The sequence below is a fragment of the Eleutherodactylus coqui genome, chromosome 6, assembly GCF_035609145.1.
Source record: "Eleutherodactylus coqui strain aEleCoq1 chromosome 6, aEleCoq1.hap1, whole genome shotgun sequence".
In the NCBI taxonomy this organism is placed as follows: Eukaryota; Metazoa; Chordata; class Amphibia; order Anura; family Eleutherodactylidae; genus Eleutherodactylus; species Eleutherodactylus coqui.
The window spans coordinates 188,276,387-188,291,150 of record NC_089842.1 but is presented as its reverse complement, the minus strand read 5'-3'; positions in this window follow the sequence as shown (position 1 = coordinate 188,291,150).

Here is a 14,764-nt window from a genome sequence, read left to right as displayed (position 1 = left end):
ACAAATTGAATTGGAAAGGGTTAAGGCTAGAGATGAGCGAACGTACTTGTTTCGAGTAATTACTCGATCGAGCACTGCGATTTTCGAGTACTTCCGGGGGGCGGGGGGAGGCGTGGTGGAGTGGGGGGTAGCAGCGGCGAACAGGGGGGAGCCCTCTCTCTCTCTCCCTCTCCCCCCCACTCCAACCCCCCACTCACCCACGGCGCCCCCCCCGAATCTTTTCGCCCGAGTACGGAAGTACTCGAAAATCGCGGCACTCGGGCTCATCTCTAGTTAAGGCCCAATTACAATAATCAATTTAATTTATATAGCATATAGGCCGGTTTCACATCTGCGACAGAACCTCTGCTCAGAGTTTCCGCCACAGATCAGGCTGAAAATACCATAAGAAAAACTGCTGCACGCAGCGCTTTTTCTTCCATCCAAAAGCTGTGCAGCTGGGTGGAACCTATTATAGCCCAGAGACGGAGACGTTTGGCCGTGGGGATTCCCCTTTCCTGCTTCCCGAATAGAGCAGGAGTGCAAAATCCCTGACACAGATGTGAAACTACTCTTACATATTACACAACGCTTTACATAATTTGATATTGGGTTCTATCCCCATTGGGGCTCACAATTTTTGAATTCACCTATTAGCATATTTTTGGAGTGTGGAAGGAAACCACAGTACATGTAGGAAATCCATGCAAACATGGGAAGAACATACAAACTGCATGCAGAAATTGGACCCTGGGCCGCAAGACAACGGTGCTAACCACTGAGCCACCATGCTTGCCCATGCACCCAGAAATTATGATTCACTAGTTCCCAAGCATTCATAACAATTCTTGCCTAGTTTACATGGACAAACCCATATCAGTAAAAAAAAATCCAAACTACTTATGCATGCGTATAATAAATATGCCTCTAGAATGAAACTTGCATTTAAAAATTGGGCCACATGTATTACCAAGCAGCTGTAATACCTGTTCCCTTATTTTCCTCTTCCTCTTTTCCCCTCTGGGTTCTCATTCATTTGGCTGACTATAAATAAATGCTAGATCAATATTACTTCACTAGAATCAGCTTACAATATCTTAATGAGATGGTAGCTTGTGCTCACGCCAATAGCACACTATGTGCCCAACTACTCTTCCTCCTGTTTCAGACAAAGAGTAGTTAGGTACAAAAGTCCTGGAATATATTCCACATTTGGTGGACATACCCCAAAACAGTCTGATTTTGGGCCAGAATCTAAGCCATTATACATAGTTTAATGTCCTTATCTGTCGTGAACCCTGGGTTGATCTAAACATCACAAAGTTTCAACTTTCACAATTTGACCTCTTTGATTTTCCATTGCTTGCTACTACGCAAGGTAATACTCATTCATGAAAAAAACTAATGTCCTGCTACCAAACATTTCCAGTATTCTACTAGATAAACGTAACAAATTTTCTAAAACTTTGGATAGATTATGCGCACCCTCATCCGTCTTCTTACAATATTGCCCTTGTGTTATATAATATTCATACATGTCTCCTTTATATTTGCACCAGTAGCTCCCCCAGAACATCCTCCAACTTGCCCTGACATTTTTCCCCCGATATTCTCTCTCCATCCACTCACTTTTCCTATCCATCTTCCTAGTTCTTTCTGTCTTGTCGATGTTGTCTTTTTATTGGGGTTCTTGTTCCATTTAATCTTCATTATAAGCTTGATATTCAGTACTTATGCCCTAATCCCTAATTCCCCCTTGAAACCTGCAAACGATTCCACTGCACTCCTGGCCGTGCCATTTGTTCCCATCTCCAATTTCCACTGTGCCCCCTTGAAACCAAGCTGACATACTAAATAGTTTTATCTTGTTTTTCATTTGTACAATGACCATTTGCAACCTACCTTATCATGGACATAACATGCCTCTCCACATGCTTCTACGGTACTAAAGCCCATTTATGGTTCAAAATGTATTTATTTATTTGTTTTGTATATCGAATAACAGCATAGGCCCTTCTTGGGGCCGCAAAACAACAATAAAGCATTAAATTATCCTTTTAAACAAATATGCTAATTTTCTTGTGTTCATTAGCAATTCTTGGGTTCAATTCTCTAATGACGGTGTCATTTAACTGTATAAACCGTTTAAGGAATAACAACTATCCAGTTTATCAAACTTAATTTCAAAGTGACCCATATGGGGTCAAACTTAAAGTGGTATTGATAGGAAGAAGAAGACTTAAAGAATGGAGAAAGTTGAAAGATAGAGAAGTAGTGGGGGGGGGGGGGGGGGGGGAGGGATCGACCCGACCACTCCTGCTGCTCCGTTCGGCCCCATCTGATAATATTAAGGCAACGCCACAGATGTTCGGGGTGGGGGGACTGATCCGTTTAGTACCCACTCTGAGATCTCTGCACCATCTCTGCAATTAATCCAGGCGTACCAAGTCGCCGTATATTTTTTGTAACGTAGCTCATCTCTGGCACACATCTCTTCCATATATCTGATTTGATCCAGTGCCTCCAGCCACATTAGTCTGGAGGGAGGAGTGGTGGTTTTCCATTTTTTTGGAATTACCTGGTGCATTGCCATGATAAAAAACCTCATTAGTGATTTTTTGGTTTGGGCCAAGGATCCAGGGAACATTGATAGTAACGCAATCTGTGGGGTCACCTGTATATTGCTCCCTTGTACCCAGGAGTAAAGAGCCTCTATTTCACGCCATAGGGGACCTATGCGTGAGCATGACCACCATATGTGGATATAGGTGCCTCTCTCTGTCTGGCATCTCCAGCAGGTGTCTGGGTATTGTGGGTATATTCTGGCAAGCCTTGTCGGCGTTTTGTACCATCTCGTTAAGATTTTATAGTTTATTTCTTGGAATTTACTTGAGATGGTAATTTTTTGTGTCAGTATGTACACCTTAGTCCAGTCCTCCTCGGTGGGCATGTCACCCAGCTCTTTTTCCCATTCTCTTTCTAACGTTGCCACGCTTCCCTGGGAGCTTCCTTTTATCATGAAGCGATATAGGTCTGCGATTTTGTTGTCTGTCTTTGGGTTGTTAATAAATTGACTTTCAAAAGGTGTCAGTGAACTAATCGATTGTGCCCCCCTCCCCCCCCCCCCCCCAGAGATCTAACATAGTGGCATAGCTGGAGGTATTGGTACCATGCTCCGGCCGGGGGATCCCTACCGTTTAGGATCTCGCTCAGGGTCATTAGGTCTCCATCCTTAAGCAGATCTTTAATTCTTGGAGGGTTTTCTGCTTGGTCTTCTGTTAGCATATTTACTAGGGAGGATCCCTTAAGAAATACTGGGATGTCTACGTTTCCTACTAGTGGAGTCAGTGGTCCCGGTCTTTTAATTAGTCTCGATTTGGTGGCCTGTCCGAGCCACGCTGTTATGATCCCTTCTGTAAATGGGGAGAAGCCTATGTTTCTATGTTTTCCACTCTCAGGAACCCAGATAATGCCTGCCCCTTTGTATGGGGTGGCGTTTCGCTCCATTGTCACCCACCTTTTACGAGGGTTTCTGCGGTTCAGTTCTATTGTACGTCTAGTCATTGTTGCTCTGTAATATAATGATATATTGGGGACCCCCATTCCACCCCCCTCTCTGGGTCCCGTCAGGGCTTTCCAGTTTCTTCTCGGCCTTCTGTCTCCCCAAATGTATCGCATGACTGCTTTCCTTATTTTGTTTAAAAAGGTCCCTGGTAGGCGAATGGGAACGGTCTGTAGGACGTAGAGAAATCTAGGTAGGACATTCATTTTAATGGAGCTGATCCTGCCAAACCATGAGAGGGGCACCGTGCGCCATCTTTCTAGGTCTTTTTCGAGAGTTGTTAAAAGTAATTGGTAATTTTTAGAAAAGAGGATGTCTATATTTGGTGTGACGCTTATGCCCAGATATTTAATCTCATCTTTCTTCCATTTGAAAGGGAAAGACGCTTGTAGGGCTCTCTCTTCTATGTCTGGGATATTGATATTTAGAATTTCTGATTTGCTTAACCCCTTAGTGACCAGGCTTTTTTGCTTTTTTTCCATTTTTGTTTTTTCCTACTGCCTTTTAAAAAATCGTAGCTCCTTTATTTATCCATCGAAGTCGCTGTATGAGGGCTTGTTTTTTGCGGGACGAGTTGTATTTTTCAATGGTACTATTTATTGTACCATATAATGTACTGAAAAACTTTTTAAAAATTCTTAGCGGAGAGAAATGGGGAAAAAAACAACATTCCACCATCATTCGGTGCGTCCTGTTTCTACGACGCACAAACTGCAACAAAAACGACCTGATATTTTTATTCTATGGGTCAGTACGATTACTACGATACCAAACTTATATAGTATTGTTTTTGCTGTAGTACTTGTATTTTTTTTTAAAGATATTAAATTTTTTTCAATTATTTTCTGCGGTCATTTTGTGCGCGCAATAACTTTTTTATTTTTCCGTCGACGTAGTTGAGCAAGGGCTCATTTTTGGCGGGATGTCCTGTAGTTTCCGATAGTATCAATTTGAAATACATACGACTTTTTGATCGCTTTTTATTGCGTTTTTTCTGGGAGACAGGGTAACTAAAAAAATGCATTTCTGGCGTTCTTTATTTTTTTTTTCGGACGACATTCACCGTGCAGAAAAAATAATGCACTACTTTGATAGATCGGACTTTTACGGACGCGGCGATATCAAATACATATTTTTATTTTATGATTTAGATTTTTTAATAATAGATATGGCAAAAGGGGGGTGATTTAAACTTTTATAACTTTTTTTTTTTTTTTACAATTTATAAAACTTTATTGATCTTTTTTTTTACTTTGCTTTGAAGTCCCCCTAAGGGACTTTAACATGCGATGCTTTGATCGCTCCTGCAGTATGACGTAATGCTATAGCATTACGTCATACTGCTTTTTTACAGGCAGTCTATGAAGCCACCCTGTGTGGATGGCTTGATAGGCAGTCTGCTAAGGCAGCCCTGGGGCCATTCATTAGGCCCCCAGCTGCCATGACACCTGCACGGCTCCCCCGATCCCACTGCGGGGGGGCCGTGCGGGACCCCCAAACAGCGTTCGGGGGATTTAAATGCCGCTGTCAGAATTGACAGCGGCATTTAAAGGGTTAATAGCCGCGATCGGCTGAACGGCCGAGCGCGGCTATTGCCCGCGGGTGTCAGCTGTAATAAACAGCTGACGCCCGCACTGTATGGAGGGAGATAGCGCCGCTACCTCCCTCCATACACGTCCTGCAGCTGCAGGACGTAAAAACACTATGGCCCGGTCGTTAAGGGGTTAAATTTACTTTGAAGTTGGAAAATTGGCCAAATTTACGGAATTCCTCGAGTACGCATGGGAGTGCCACTTTTGGGTTTGAGAGATAGAGCAGTAAGTCGTCAGCATATAGGGCGACCTTCTGCTCGTCCCTCGTCACCTGTACCCCCCCGATGTCGGTTCTAGCTCGTAGGGCTCTTGCCAGGGTCTCCATTACTAGGATATATAGAAAAGGTGACAGTGGGCAGCCCTGTCTTGTGCCATTCCTGATTTGTACCTGTTGTGAGAGTTTACCATTTACTCGGATCTTTGTCGATGGGTTGTTGTACAACGCCATGATCCATTCCAGGAACCTCGGGCCCACTCCTATCTGTTTCAACACTGCCCTCAGAAACCCCCAATCGACCCTGTCGAACGCTTTTTCAGCGTCTACTGTCAGGAGACATAATGGGTTATTTTCTCTGGCAGCTCTGGAGACCAGCGCTAGTGTTCTAATAGTATTATCTCCCGCCTCCCTCCCCGACACAAAGCCCACCTGGTCCTCGTGGATTAATGTAGGTATGTGGGGCTGCAGGCGGGTCGCCAGTATTTTGGAGAAGAGCTTAGTGTCGATATTCAGAAGTGAAATCGGCCTATAGCTCTAGCAGCATGATGGGTCTTTTCCCAGTTTGGGAATAACCGTAATGACCGCCTGTAGGGCCTGTGCCGGGAAGGGGGACGCCTCCGAGACGGTGTTGAATGCTTCCAGCATCAGGGGGGCCAATTGTTCCATGAAGATCTTGTAAAAGCGGGATGTAAAGCCGTCTGGACCTGGGCTTTTCCCCACCTTTAGGGATCCTATTGCTGTCTTTATTTCTTGAAGGCTAAAGTCCTCTTCCATTTCTTGCGCTTCGTCGCCTGTTATGTGTGTATGTGTGTTTTCTGCTATATACGAGTCTCTTTCTGTCGTGTCGTCGCTTTCAGTGTTTCTTATATCTTTTTAAAGGGTTGTCCCGCGGCAGCAAGTGGGTCTATACACTTCTGTATGGCCATAATAATGCACTTTGTAATGTACATTGTGCATTAATTATGAGCCATACAGAAGTTATAAAAAGTTTTTCACTTACCTGCTCCGCTGCTGGCGTCCTCGTCTCCATGGTTGCCGTCTAATTTTCGCCGTCTAAAATGGTCGAATGACCAAATTAGACGCGCTTGCGCAGTCCGGGTCTTCTGCTTTTCTGAATGGGGCTCCGTGTAGCTCTGCCCCGTCACGTGCCGATTCCAGCCAATCAGGAGGCTGGAATCGGCAATGGACCGCACAGAAGAGCTGCGGTCCACGGAGGAAGAAGATCCCGACGGCCGTCTTCACCGGTAAGTATAGAAGTCACCGGAGCGCGGGGATTCAGGTAAGCGCTGAGCGGTTTTTTTTTAAAGTCCCTGCATCGGGGTTGTCTCGCGCCGAACGGGGGGGGGGGGGGGGGTTTGAAAAAAAAACAAAAAACGTTTCGGCGCGGGACAACCCCTTTAAGGTTGTATAGTTCCTGATAGTATTTGTGGAAGCTCTCGAGAATTTCTGTGTTTTTGTGGACTAGTCCCTCCCCTGGTTTGTGGATCGCGAACATATAGGTCTGTGGGGACCAAGTGTTTAGCGCTCTGGCCAGACCCTTACTGCATTTATCTCCGAACTCGTAGTGTCTACTTCGCATCCTATCTCTACGACACAGGGATGCCTGGTCTAAGATGCGTAAAATATTGACTCTAGTCGTTGAGATTTCTGCTGCTATGTCATCTCTGGGAGTGTTTTTGTTAGACGTCTCTAAGTTGTCTAGCTGGGTCAGTAGTTCTTCTAGCTTGGCAGACCTCGGTTTTTTGAGCCTTGCTCCATGTGAAATGAAAATCCCCCGAAGGACACATTTGAGGGCCTCCCACTTTAAGGGAGCTGCTGTAGGGTCGGAGCTATGAATGGTCGTGAAGGAATCTATAGCCTGTTGTACTTCCCGTAGGCATGCTGCGCCCTCTAATAAATTGTCATTTAGTCGCCAGGAGAAGTCTTTGTCGGCTAGTCTGTATGGAGTCAGGGATCCCCAGACCGGAGCATGGTCAGACCATATAAAGGGGCCTATGGATGATGACGGGTTTCTGTCTAGTAACCCGTGGGAAATAAGGAGGTAGTCTAGCCTGTGGTAGCTATTGTGTGCTGCAGAGTAAAAGCTATAGTCTTTTTCTTTTGGATGGAGTATCCTCCATTGATCTATTAGTTTGAGGTTGGCTAGCTCTATTTTGAGTTTGTGTAGTGCGTTGGGGGAAACCCCCAACTTACCCCCCGAGGAGTCGCTGGATGGATCCATGGTTAGATTGAGGTCCCCACCGAGGATGATATGGGACTAAAGCCCATTTACACACAACGATTATCGTTTGAACGACTGAACGAATTAACTTTTTTGCATACAAATGCTGAGCATTTATCTGTACAGATAATTATCTGAAATGATATCCATTTCTCCCATTAGCTAAAGTAACCACAGTATATGTTGTTTGCTCAGGTGGCTGTGTGTTTATACAAGAAATCTCTGGCCAGCAGGGTTTTGATTAGTGTGAAGATAAGCCATTGTCTTCTGCCTGCGTGAGTAAAGAAGTAGTCATTGTGTTTCAGCATGGCAACAATCACCCAACACCTGAAGTTGTTCAGTCTTTGAAAGACTGAACAAATGCATTTAAATAAAGCGAAAAGCAAACGAACTAACGACCATTTTTATGCAGGCTGAAACTCAGCGATAAACGAATGGTGCATGATGGCTTCGCACTTGCATGTACCCATTATCGCGCAAATTAATTTGTTTGAATTAAATTTTAGCGATAATTGTTGCATATAAATGGGCCTTAAGTTGAACATAGTTTTATATGATCCAAGTTTGTTTTTTGCTGGAGTAGTTTGGATCATAAAAGGACCTTTAAAAGCTTGAATGCCTTTGCAATCCAGAGCAAAAACGTGGAATATAATTTGCACAATTTTACTTTTATGGTTCAAAATGTCTTTATTAATTTTTTGCATTATATGACAAAACTTTCTTATCTTATCGAATTAAATCACATTTGTTACAATAAAATTATTAAATTCTAAACTTTAACTTTCTTCTGGTATTCGTATTCCCTCAACGGGCCCCTTTTTGGCCGCCGGGGTTGCTATTATTACTGTTAATTGCATTATACAATCTTCCGGAACTATCAACTTATGAAACAAATACTAAACACATACCTGCATAACCTGCAGTTTCAAGAAAAGAAGAGGGGAAGAAAGAAAGAAAGAGAATGAGGGGGAAGGAGGTGATAATTAGGGAAGATTAGGACATGGGGGGGGGAGGGGGCTAAGGGGAGACCGACTTATTCCACTTCTATTAGTTTTAGCTGATTTAGGTGGGAGCTCTCTCATTCCTGGGGGCCCGCGGCAACCAGTTGTGGGCGTGGTCGAGGAAGTGGAGTGGTTCCGTTTGCCACCCATGTGGCCACCTCCTGTGAGTCTCGGATGTGAATCCAGGTGTACCACACCGCCAAAAATTTGTTGTATTTCATCTCGTCTCTAGCGTATAACTCTTCTAGATGCCTGATGTTATCTAATGCTTCCAGCCACATTGTCCGCGAGGGCGGATCCGTAGATTTCCATTTTCTAGGGATCACCTGTCGTGCTGCTAATATGAAGAATCTCAATAGTGAGCTTTTGGCCTGCGCCAATGACCCGGGAAACATGGATAGTAGAGCTAGTTCCGGGGTTAGGAATGTTTGGTTGCCACTGACCCACGCGTGGAGGGCCCCCACCTCTCGCCACAACGGGCCTATCAACGTACATGTCCACCATATGTGAGTAAAGGTACCTTTCTCGGATAGGCATCTCCAGCAGATATCCGGACATTGGGGGCAAAATCTGGCCAGTCTCTCCGGGGTCCTGTACCATCTCGTAATGACCTTGTAATTTAGCTCTTGTAGTCTACTCGAGATGTTTATTTTGAAAGTCAGTATGTAGGCCTTCCTCCATGCCTCCTCTGTGTATGTGACTCCCAACTCTCTCTCCCACGTCCTCTCTAAGTCCTTTCCTTTATCCCGTGTGTCCTCTTCTAACAGGAATTTGTATAGTTCTGAGATTTTTGGGGTTTTTTTCGGATTATGAATAAACTGCTTCTCAAATGGTGTCAAGGGCATATTTAACTCTTCGGGCCTCCCCAAGGATCTTATATAATGGCTTAATTGAAGGTACTGGTACCATGCTCCAGCCGGGGGTCCCCGATCTCCAATTACCTCCCTCAAGGGCTTAAGTCCCCCCGTCCCCAGCATGTCCCCCACCCTAGGAATCTCTGTTGGCCGTGAGTCTGTCATTGTCTTTGTAAGAGATGAGCCTTTGAAGAATAGTGGGATATCTGCGTTACCTACCAAGGGCGTCAAAGGGCCCGGTCTCGCTATTAGCTTTATTTTTGTAGCTGGTCCTATCCAGGTCACCATGATATTTTCCACAAAGGGCGACAGTCCCAGATTTCTCAGACCCTTATGTCCCGGTAACCATATCAGACCCTGTCCTTTATATGGTACCGCATCCTGCTCCATTCTCACCCAGCGCTTTTGAGGGTTCTTTTTTGTTAGTTCTAGAATGCAGCGAGATAAGGTGGCCCTATAATATAGTGCTATGTTTGGAATTCCCATCCCTCCATGCTCCCGCGGTCCAGTAAGTGCCCTCCAGTTGCGTCGAGGTTGTCTGCCCCCCCATATAAACCGCATCATCATCCTCCTTATTCGGTTCAAATATGCCCCTGGTAGCTGAATCGGGACAGTTTGGAGGGTATACAATATTCTGGGTAGAATGTTCATTTTTATTGTGCTTATTTTGCCGAACCAGGAGAGGGGTATCGCCCGCCATTTGTCCAAGTCCTCCTCTAATTTAGTTAATAGTGATTTATAATTTTTCTGAAACAGATCAGCTATATCGGGTGTAATTGTAATTCCCAGATATTTGAAGCTGTCTTTATTCCATGTAAATGGGAAAGCGGACCTTATTGCCTCTATTTCCTCTTCTGGAATGTTTATGTTAAGGATCTCAGACTTGCTCAATGAAAACAAAGATCTGGTACCGTGTTAGCCAGTAGAGCAAAATGTGATTGTTCTCAGCAAGAGAAACGACGTAATCTTGTAGATATGATACCTTTTAAGGGCTAACAAAAATACATGATGTAATAATAGCGAGCTTTCGTACCAACGCAGGGTACTTCTTCCGGCTTAAATGGATTGGATCTGAAGAGGCATGCATATTTATACACACTTATAACATACATACTTATGACAAGGCACAGATATGGATGTGATTGGTTCGCACTTAAAAGGAATTCTGCAAACCAGAAAACAAACTTTTTTTGTCTAGGCACTGATAGCGGAGTGAAAGTTTTATGATCCCTAAATTACTGTTGGAGGGGGGGGGGGGGGGGAAAGGTCAACAGGCTCGAATTGTTATAAGAGATACACAAACATTTTTAGCTAAATACTGATAAGGGAGTGAAAGTTTATGGTCCCTGAATTACTGTTGATGGGGGTCTTATCTGTGCAATCAAGTCTCACACTTCCCATTCACGCATAAATCCTGGGGAATAATTTAACCCAGTATTCAGCGTGTCAAAGGTTGTTATCAATTTATATTCCCAAATTCTTCTGTGGTTTTGTGACTTGAAACCACCCTTCAATATCAAAACTCTCATATGAGATTCCTTCAGTGAGGGTTCCCACACCTGAGATAATCGGTCTTCCTGGGTTGCCAGCTTTGTGTAGTTTTGGAAGCATGTAGAATGTCCCCACCTTGGGGTTCTCCGGTATCAAGTCCAGAAGTTTTGTGGAGCCCACAGACAGGCTTCTAATGACCCTTCGCAATTCCCTCACATATGTCTGAGTCGGGTCTTGATTCAGTTTAGTATAGTATCTGGTGTCCATCAGCTGTCTGTTTGCTTCCTTTTTGTAGTCCGATGTGTTCATGAGGACTATAGCACCACCCTTATTTGCAGGCTTAATTGTGATTTCCTTGTTGCTCTTAAGTGCATGGATGGCCCTTCTTTCCTGCATATTGATATTAAATGTTTCACTTCCATGCTTGTCCAGTATAGTGGATTGCACTGCATGCCTAAAGGAGTCTATGTATTTGTCCAAAGTGCGACTCCGGCCAGGAGGGGGCGTCCAATCAGACTTCAGTTTATCCTTGGGGCCAAAAAGAAGTCTGATTGGACGCCCCCTCCTGTCCGGAGTCGCACTTTGGACAAATACATAGACTCCTTTAGGCATGCAGTGCAATCCACTATACTGGACAAGCATGGAAGTGAAACATTTAATATCAATATGCAGGAAAGAAGGGCCATCCATGCACTTAAGAGCAACAAGGAAATCACAATTAAGCCTGCAGATAAGGGTGGTGCTATAGTCCTCATGAACACATCGGACTACAAAAAGGAAGCAAACAGACAGCTGATGGACACCAGATACTATACTAAACTGAATCAAGACCCGACTCAGACATATGTGAGGGAATTGCGAAGGGTCATTAGAAGCCTGTCTGTGGGCTCCACAAACTTCTGGACTTGATACCGGAGAACCCCAAGGTGGGGACATTCTACATGCTTCCAAAACTACACAAAGCTGGCAACCCAGGAAGACCGATTATCTCAGGTGTGGGAACCCTCACTGAAGGAATCTCAGGATGGGTGAAAGGCATCCTCAAACCACTGGTGAGAAACACAACCAGCTACCTGCAAGACACCACGGACCTACTGAACAAACTGTCAACTGTAGGTCCCCTCCCCAATGGCACCATCCTGGCCACTATGGATGTGGAATCCTTGTATTCCAACATCCCACACGAGGATGGACTGACTGCCTGCCAGGCGCACCTTGAGGCCAATGGGGTCGCCTCTGATGCAGTGCTACAACTCACAAGATTCATTCTCACACACAATTATTTCTCCTTTGGCAAAGAGAAATTCCTGCAACTCACAGGGACTGCCATGGGCAGTAAAATGGCACCGCAATATGCCAACCTTTTTATGGCAAAACTGGAGAGTGACTTTCTGGCCTCTTGCCCCAGCAAACCATTGGCCTACTTCCGCTACATTGATGACATCATGATCATCTGGACCAACACCGAACAAGAATTAATAAAATTCCATGAAAGATTCAATGCATTCCACCCCACCATAAACCTGACATTAAACTACTCGCATACAGAAATCAACTTTTTGGACACCACCATAAAGATTTCAAATAACTCAATACAGACATCCCTGTACCGAAAACCGATTGATCGGCCCACATACCTCAGATGGGACAGTTTCCATCCTAAACACATCAAAAAGTCCATTGTCTACAGCCAGGCCATCAGATACAACCGGATCTGCTCCAACCCAACAGACAGAGAGGAACATTTGTACCATCTTAAAAGAACATTTATAAATCAGGGCTACCATCCCACCTCAATTGATGACCAAATCACCAGAGCCACCAGGATACCCAGAAGTCAACTACTCCAATACAAGGAGAAGGAAAGAAACAATCGTGTGCCTCTAGTAGTGACCTACAATCCGCAACTAGAGGTACTAAGGAAAACCGCAAGAAAACTCCACCATACCCTGCACAAGGATGACCGTCTGAAAACCATATTCCCGGACCCTCCGCTTCTGTGTTACAGGCAACCTCCTAACTTGAGGAACTTTATAATCAGGAGTGCATTACCCTCTGACACACAAAAAGGAACTTATCCCTGTAATGTAAGGAGCTGTAAGACCTGCTCACATGTACTGACTGCGGACAGGATACGGATCCCCAACACACAGCAGGACTATAAGATCCCGGGGACATTCACATGTTCCTCGTCCAATGTGGTGTACCTAATCATGTGCAGTAAATGTCCTGTTGGGGGTCTTTATGTTGGAGGAACAGGACAGAAACTCAAAGCCAGGATGAGATCTCATCGCCACACGATTGAACACAGAAGAAGAGAATTACCTGTGGCCGAACACTTCTCTAACCATGGACATGACATAGGAGATATGAGAGTTTTGATATTGAAGGGTGGTTTCAAGTCACAAAACCACAGAAGAATTTGGGAATATAAATTGATAACAACCTTTGACACGCTGAATACTGGGTTAAATTATTCCCCAGGATTTATGCGTGAATGGGAAGTGTGAGACTTGATTGCACAGATAAGACCCCCATCAACAGTAATTCAGGGACCATAAACTTTCACTCCCTTATCAGTATTTAGCTAAAAATGTTTGTGTATCTCTTATAACAATTCGAGCCTGTTGACCTTTCCCCCCCCTCCAACAGTAATTTAGGGACCATAAAACTTTCACTCCGCTATCAGTGCCTAGACAAAAAAAGTTTGTTTTCTGGTTTGCAGAATTCCTTTTAAGTGCGAACCAATCACATCCATATCTGTGCCTTGTCATAAGTATGTATGTTATAAGTGTGTATAAATATGCATGCCTCTTCAGATCCAATCCATTTAAGCCGGAAGAAGTACCCTGCGTTGGTACGAAAGCTCGCTATTATTACATCATGTATTTTTGTTAGCCATTAAAAGGTATCATATCTACAAGATTACGTCGTTTCTCTTGCTGAGAACAATCACAGACTTGCTCAAGTTCACCTTAAAATTTGAGAGTCGGCCAAATATTTGAAATTCCTTTAATATGTTTGGGAGGGCGATTCTGGGGTTAGTTATATAGATTAACAGATCATCGGCATACAACGCCGTTTTCTGCTCATCATTATTCAACTGTACTCCCTGAATGTTCTCATTTGCTCGCAGGGCGCTCGCCAGAGTCTCCATAACAATAATGTATAAATAAGGAGACAGTGGACACCCCTGGCGGGTGCCGTTTTTGATCTGAAGTTGTTGTGATAGCCTTCCATTTACTCTAATCCGGGCTGATGGACCAGCATATAATGCCATCACCCATCCCAGGAACCGCGGCCCCAGCCCGATTTGCTCAAGGGCCGCCTCCAGGAACCCCCACCCCACCCTGTCAAACGCTTTCTCTGCGTCGACTGTCAGGAGGCATAAAGGCTCTCCTGTGTTCTTAGCCCTGGACAGAAGTGATAGCGTTCTTATTGTGTTATCTGCAGCTTCCCTGCCAGGGACGAATCCCACCTGATCCCCATGTATCAGGTTGGGGATATGGGGCTGGAGGCGGCCCGCGAGCATCTTAGAAAATAATTTCGTGTCGATGTTCAGCAACGAAATCGGCCTATAACTTCCACATTGGGCAGGGTCTTTCCCAGGTTTGGGCAGGACCGTGATTACTGCCTGTAAGGCCTGTTTCGGGAAGGGGCAGTCCCTGGAGATGGCATTAAAGGCTTCTAACATCATGGGAGCCAGTTGGTCGTAAAATACTTTAAAAAAGCGGGGTGTGAAGCCATCTGGGCCCGGGCTCTTCCCTATCTTTAGTGATCTTACTGCCTCCTTTAATTCCCGTGGGGTAAAGTCGCCTTCAAGGGCCTGCTTGTCTGAATCCTGAAT